Source organism: Drosophila takahashii, chromosome X (assembly GCF_030179915.1).
Source record: "Drosophila takahashii strain IR98-3 E-12201 chromosome X, DtakHiC1v2, whole genome shotgun sequence".
Lineage (NCBI taxonomy): Eukaryota > Metazoa > Arthropoda > Insecta > Diptera > Drosophilidae > Drosophila > Drosophila takahashii.
In genome coordinates this window covers 10,726,806-10,735,111 of record NC_091683.1, presented here as the reverse complement: position 1 = coordinate 10,735,111, position 8,306 = coordinate 10,726,806, and positions in this window count along the sequence as shown.

The following is an 8,306-nucleotide window of genomic DNA, read 5'->3' as shown; positions in this document are numbered from 1 at the left end:
CCGACTGTTTTGAGCAGCTAACGACCTATACTAACGAATCTCATCACTTTTTGGGAAATTTATTTTTTGACCAATTTTCGCATTTTTTGTAAGGGGTAACATCACAATTTTTTGCTAAAAATTATAAAATTTAAAAATTTTTAGGTTTGAATGCCAATTGATTGGGAATTTAAATACGAGCTCAACGAGGTATAACAATCCATACTTGGATCATTATTTTCATTTTTACAACCAAAAAACTAATATTTTAGGATTAGAATTTTCTTTATTCTGAATTTATTTACTTTGTCAGCCAAATTACTGATTTTTAGGGCGGAAAATAGCGATATTATATTCAAACACATTTACAAAATAAAACGCAAGTGTTTAGAAGTAACGAACCCTTAAATCGGAATAAGGTTGAGAAGCATATTTTTGCATAACTGAACCAGTAATCGGGGTCACCAATCCATATCTTCGGTTAATGCAGGCCTGTGTTATTTTTTTTACCTTGAGGGCTAGAAAAATTCCTCCTCATCTGTTGGCTATCAAGCAATATGATTGCTTGATATGAAATTCCAAAACTATTGCCCCGAGGAAATGTTAATTACCTAGTCTTTCGCCACTCGCCTGATTATTAATTGTCACTCCTCCGCGTCCCCGAAACCTTTCTCCAATCCAGCTGATCAATCTTCTGTCTTAAAACCTAAAACCCATAATGGGCCCTAAGCGTTATTAGTCTTGGCATTTGCGTTAAAACAAACACGCAATGAAAGGTAAAACACACAACACACATGCCAAAAGGGACAAGTTAACAGGCCTGCGAAACTTTTGCATAAGATTATGCTCGAACATCGCTCAAATCGATGGCCATAACGAGATGGCGATGGAGTTGGTTAATTAATGGATGTGGCCAGATGTGCCGTCAAGTGCCAGATCCAATGGGTTTTATCGACGATCAGATCATCTGAGGCCGCGAAATCGGTTGGTTTTTATTTTATAGCATTTAGTTTTCACGCCGATTACACACTCTATATTCGACACATCCTATTGCCAAGCGAACTTGGACTAGTTTGGGTAGCTTTTAATTGGTATTCAGTTAATTAATTCAGTTCTCGATAGAGCTTAGCTATTTTTCGTTATTTAATATGTGTTTTCCCCTCAAAACATCGAAAATATAGATAATGTTCAAGTTCTAGTTCTCGATTAAATCCATAATTTACTAATTCCATAACTCTTTTTTCTAGTGATCTCTCCAATATTATCGTTGTGACTTTGTCATGGTTTTTACTCCCTTTTTTACTGCACTCTGGGACTATTTTCATACGTGGGCGGTCCTTACCTGGAAATGTGTATCTTTACTTGGCCAACGACGACATGGCGACGTTTCTTCCGCCAAGGCGCCGTAATCTCACAGTTTTGGCGCTCAGCTTTTAGCGCTAATAGTAAGGCATTTTCCTTCTTTTTTCTTTGGTTTTTGTGGAAGAAGGAGGGGGGCCACCAGGGCGTGCCTCAAAAATCAGGCTTAAAAAGCAATTACGCACTCTTCGCAGTTGTCGCCGATGTCGATGTCTGAGTTTGAGTTTGAGAGTCTGGATTTCGAGACGGAGTCGATCTGCAGCATCGACTTCCTGCTCCAGGCGCAGCAAATGCATTTCCCCCATATCTCCCCGCCCCTTTTACCATTTTTTTTTGCCATTTTCGGGCCGTCATTAAAAAGATAGTTTTCTCTTCTGGCTACGACTTTGTTCATTTTTTCCTTTTGGCTATGATTTCGAAGACAAGTTTTGACGCCCCGTCGCAATTGTCTTCCCCTGGGCCATGACCAATGGGTTGACATGATTTCGAATCCGTGTATCTCGAGACACCCATTTGTATCTTGTCTGCCCTACGGATACGTAGCGAGTGCTAAGTCCCGAGATTTATGGCATTAACCTGGTTATAAGACGCAAAATTGGGCGGCACACAGAAAGAAAAGCGGTAAAAGATTCAGGATGATATAGGTATATTACATCCAGGAAAAAATCGTCTTTAAAACCTTTCTCTTGATCTGGAAAAAAATTACTTCCGTTTCGAAAAACAAAATCTGAACTATTTTCTTTCGTTTTTTAAGATCACTTAATCTCAAAAAAGTGAGAAAAAAAACATTCCTGAATTTAGAACATTTGATTTACAGTAACTGTAAAGTGATAAACTTAAAATTATTAAAGAATAAATACTTATAGAACGAATTTTCCTTAAACGTATTATTTTTGAGTAGTGCAAAAACGGTGGAAAGGGGATCGAAATGAGAAGTTCGCAATCAAAGAAGGAAATCCATCGAATGCAAATCGAACGCAAATTGAAAATCAAACTGGAAATGGAAAAGGCAACTGGAATCCTAAATGTGTGTGTGTGTGGCATAATCGCTCTGCTCGCCGAAAATCCTTTTCGCAATTGCAATGGCAAAAGCGCGAATTATTAATAATAATTGAGGCGAAATTAATGATAGCGATAGAAAGATACAATCGATTAACAGCGAAGTGGGCCAAAATTTATGAGAGCAGATCAAGATGAAATTAATTAATGCAGGCCCGAACGATAAAGTCCTGCTAATGATAACATTCAATTAAACAAATACAGATCTTATCTTGATTATGATCGATGCAAAAAAAAAGATTAAAGTACAGTGACAGACTTTTTTTTAACTTTTTAAAGCAAACTTGAAAATCAGGAATCGTTTGTGAAAATTAACATTTTCTAATACTCAATCAAAGAAGCGCCAATTTTAATAATTTGAATTTATTTTCTTTCCAACACTGTTTTTTCCAGGGTTGCTTATAATAATAAAAATTATGTTTTTTACTTATTTGTTTGTAAGGCATTTAAAAAAAAGGCAGAAAATCTTGCATTTTCTGATTACTAATCAGACAATTATTGAAATTTGAATTTAAGAGTTTATTGACACAAAACCAGGGCTTTCAATTTTACAATTTACCGTAAATTCAAAAAATAAGCGATCAGATACCGTGGCGCCCTCCTAGCTATGTGTGCTTTTATATGGTACTAACTCTCAGCTGAGACACAAACCAAAACTGCTTTATCATTTTTTTAGTACCAAGTTTCGCAACTTAAAACGTCAAATGTAAATATACATGGTTAAAAAAAAACATAAAATATTTTTAAAACTTGTTGTAAGAAAGCGTATTTAAAATCGGTTTAAAAAATCAGAATTTGGTAAATATAAGCTGGCGTATTTATGTACATTCTTTTGAAATTATTTAAAATTAGATACGAATGCACAATTAAATTATTTAAAATTCTGTAGGAATGTTCAATGATGTGAGTAACTTAAAATATTATACCTCATTTAAAAAGTTTCTAACCTTTAAAGTTATGCCGAACTAAAAATCAAGGAAGTTTTTGCGGCAGAAATATAGGCAATTTAAATTCCCGTTGACATTTAACTGCTACTCGGTTGTATTAACTAATAAATAAACCAGTTTAGGCATTTCTTTTTTTCCCTTCCCCACTCGTCGCATTGGACACTTTTCCTGCCGTTGACAAGTCCATTAACATTGCCATAGACATTGACAAGCGTGGCTCAGTCGATCAATCGATCAAGTCCCGTGACTCATGCGCCAAGCCAACTGGTTGAAGAAAATAAGAGAATTAAAGCCAAAATCAACTAAAGCCGATTTCTGCATACCCTCGAAACAAATAGAAATAAAAATACAAATACAAATAGAGAAATAGAAAGATTGGGTGGGAGGGGCAGGCGGCAGGCGGCAAAACACGAGATCCGCATATGAAATCGGGTAATAAAAACCGCTGAAGTAACGGCAACAACTGGCTAGCAGCAACAGGCAACCGGCAACATGCAACACATGCGACAGTTGCCAGTTGCAACAATTACAACATCAGCGATTCTGGTCGCGACTCGGGCAAGAGTTGCTACACGGAAAAAAGTTGTTATTTCTCTATATTTTAAGCAAAGACTGAGGCTCAAATCCTAATATGATTTTTTATTTGTTTAAATTAGATTTTTTTAGCCAATAAAACTCAAAAAGGGTGTCCAAAAAAATGCAACAGAATATTTTGAATTTGTTCTGCCTACTTTAAAAGTGCTTTTTAAAATATTGACAGCATTTTTTCACACAAAACTATCAAACCTATAATAATTTCGTAATACATTTTTTTCTGTGCACTTTTTGACTGTTTTTCCTTCGTTTTTCTTCCAGTTTGATTCCAGTCACAAGACTTGGGCGAGTGCAATTGCATGCCACACTGCACCCACACACAAAAAAAAAAAATAAAACGAAAAGAGACGGGGCTTCTGGCGGAGAAAGAGACGGGTGCACCAGAGACTCCCCCATTCTCCATTCTCCAGCTGCAGCTTTGTCCCATTCTCCTGAACTCGCATTTTGTGCCTACTGTCTTCTGTTTTTTCAGTTTTTGGTTTGCCTTTGTTTTATTCCTTTTTATTTGGTAATACCCTTTTATATAGGGTAGATTTCAATTCCAATCAAAAAATACATTAGGGACCTGTAGTTCATTTCTGTAATACTTGTCAATTTCAAGTAATTCATATTCTATTCAATAATTTTTGAACAAAAATGTTCAACGTTATTATGTTTTACCATCGAAAACTTAAAGGGTATTCAAGGCTTCGACTTTAAAACTCGAGCCTTTCTTTCTTGTTTTTCTTTTGTTATTTGTTTTTGGCTTTTCTGCCGTGAGTTTTTCGAAATTCGAAACATTAACGGAAAGTCTGTGGAGGTAATTGGACGCGTTCAACGTGGTGGAAGGAAAAGTGGAGAGGGGATCGATAGCAGGATGGATGCATCCATCTGCAGTCCCAATCCCAAAGAAACAAACATAAATCGACAAACAAATAGCTAAAAATCCCTCTATTTCGGCGTTTTTATTTTATTTTGCTTTTTTTTTCAGTTTCAATGCAATTTCAATCGATTTGGTTTACATTTCGCGTTTGGAAAGTGACAAAAAAGGGTGCAAAAAAGTGAAGTGTTGTTTTTGGTTGTTTGACATATTGCTGAAATTCCATAGCATAGGAGGTAAAACTTAAAATTCATTTCGCAGCCTATCCATCCAGCTGATGAAACTTTTGGGCAGCAATTTATTACTGAAAAAGGGAAAATACGTAGAGGAAAAAACCGAAGAAAATCCCCCACCAAAAGCACATTCCGAAATTCTGCTGAAATACGTGTTGTATTTTTGCTTTATTCCCGTCTTTGTGGCGGAATATTTAAAATGAAAAAAGTCAAATATTCGTGGTATAAATTAAAAATTCTACGTCAGAGCTTCATAAATATTTAAACAAATCAAAAGTGTGAAATAATTTAACGAGATCTATGTCTATTAATGCAAATTCAATTTTTGATAACCAGTTCTAGCTCAAAACTTTGTATGATAAACTTGGGAAATTTTAGTATTGGTGACATTTTTGTTTTGGCAACCGGAAATAGAATTTTATATTCAATTTCAGCCAGTAGATAAAATCTACATAAGCGTAAAGATTTAGTCTTAACATTAAAGAAATATCATACCGACTTGCCTAACGTTCAAAATGGAATTGAAAGTTAAATTCCTTATTTTGAAATTTTATATTTCTGATTAAGGTTTCCATTATTGGGGTTTCGAAAGGTAAACCACTCTATTTTATTGTGCTCGTTGGCTGGGACCATATTACTATTATATTATGTATTTGAAACTATCACGCTCATATAATCACAAGTATATGTTTGTTATTGCGGCAATCATTTCTTTGACTATTGCCAATTTTTAAAAAAGAAAACACACTTTTGGACTGTTGGATTGTTGGATTGTTCAACCGGCAGGCGAACAACAAATAATGAAAGTAGTCGCCTCTTCTGCGGTTATTTTTACAACAAGTTTTCTAATCAACAAGTGACAGTGGCCAATTGTTTGTAGGAAGATAAACAAAAGTCAGGTTGGCAGGTTGGCAGATTGAGGATGAGAGTGGTCTTGACTTTTGGGCCTGGTATTTGGTCTCTGTATCTGGTGTTCGTGTTCAATCGATTCCGATTTCTTCGGGGAAATGAACGCATCGCATCGCAAGCCCATAAACGTTTGTTTGTTGGGAAATCTAAGTGATCGCGAGCATCGCTGTTAATCGTTAATTGGTGATCGTTAATCGCAGTTATCTTTTCACTTGTTATGCGACAATGGGTTATCCCTAATCGCTGTCATCGCTTTCATCGCAATTAGATGTCACTTTCTTTGCCCATCCAATCCAATCCAAGCCGATTCCAAACCGAATCGATCACTCTCTCTGACTTTCGGGCATTATCGGTGGTTATAGTGCCCTTCATTTCGGGTTCGGGGCCTTACGTCAGAGATCGCTCGCATAATTAGTTATCAGTGTGCCCCGCATGCCAAATGCATAACTGGATCCGCCGATCGTTGATCACTTAAGCCTACACAGGCAGAAATGTGTGGTTTTTAACCTTAAGTACAAAAATACTACATTTTTAAAAAGTGTGAAAAATGGTGCTAAAGAATTCGCAAACTTAATTATTTAATTTGAAAAAATCTAGTAAATTTCCATTTAATTTCTGAAACCAAGCCGGAACCACTCAAAGCACTCAAAGATCCCAAGGCGTGTGTAGGTGTTGACAAGTAGATCACGAACACGATCGCGATCACGATTGCAGTCGCTTTAAGCCAATCCAAATCGTAGCATATGGCATTTGTAGCTTACTCATCGGACATTCTTGAATCCTCCCTAGAAAATACAGTCGAAATACCGGATTGGAAGCTCGAGACTCGAATCTCGAATCTAGTTCAACTAGTTAGTTAGCATATAGAGTCGTCTTTGGGCTTAAAGGCTTAACCTTGAGCGCTTTTGCGCTTTTTGCCGGCCATTAAGTTCGATCATAAAAAATAGACCAAGTGGTTCGCCATGCCATGCAAAATAGCAAAATATTTAATGAAGTTGTGAGGTGGTTCACTCGCCGGCCCAATGATCAATGATCATAGACGTTTTGCTGTGGCAATAATGTCAAAGTGTTAAATGCCATCGAAAGACGGATCGAGAAAGGCGAACAAAAATGCAGAAAATAAAAAGGGAGGGGAAAATAGCGAGAAAGGGGGGATGAAAAAATGTTGTTCACCTTTCAGTCGGGGTCCAAAGAAAAAAAAAAAACAAAAACAAACTTAAAAAAAGGGGTCTGACTGTCACTTGCAGCTCATGTTGTTCAATGTTCACCTGATCGCACCAGACAAAAACACGCAAGGACAGCAAAATAGTTGCGAAAGATTTAAAAAGTATTTTGGATTTTATTGAAGTGAAACTCATATAATATAATAATGTTTCATAAAAAAATAAACTTTTCTATACACAGAAAAAAAATGACAAAAGATCAATATCAATCTGATCTTTCGTCAATTTTTTGTCAATTTTGTATTTTTTAAAAATCAAGTTTTTCATATCATTTTGATGTGAATAAAAATTATATTTATCTTAATTTACATTATTTGTTCAAAAAATACTAAACTTATTCAAAAATACGTTACTTATTCAAAAATTTATGAATCTTAATATACTTAAGCAAATAGTAGGAATCACTGAATTATTTTCAATTTATTTAAAGCCTTTAAAAAATAAACCTGACTGAAAGTTAGCCCTTTAATATATTTAAACAAATATTATGATGATATATTTTCAAGTTTTCTAGAGCCTCTCGAAAACAAACCTGACCTTTCTTTTTATGGAAATTCGCCGTTGAAACCCTTGACATTAACCCTAGTATTTTGCCCCCGGCTGTGCCTGCTGTACACACACTTGTATGCAAATGCCAAATGGTGGTTCGTCTCGGTTGCTTCAGGTTTTTTTTTTATTTTTTTTTTTTTTGAGGCTTGAGTTTGAGTTTCGGGTTGAGTTTCTTGAGTTTTAGTCCGCTGTCCCTCTCGCTGACCTACCCCCTACCGCCCCCCTTTTTGCCACGCCCCCTTTGCCATTCGATTATTGAATCGTTTTAATGCCAATTTATGTAACTTTCGGGCAGGCAGCGTTTCCACTTCGATCTCCACATCCACATCCACAACTCTACTTTGATCTCTGCTTTTGCGTCGCCGTCGTGACTCAATTTCAAGTTAAACAGTTTAAAATTAAACAAATTTTCGTAATAAAATAAAAGCCGCCGAGCAGCAGCGAGACCAAAAGCACTTCAAAGTGGGTCACAAAGTGATTACAACAAAGTAAAATCAAAAATCAAAAATAAAAATTAAAACTTAACACAGTCGATCATAATTTAATCAACACAATATGTGATTTGGAATTTTTTCGCTCTTTGCTGCATAATTTC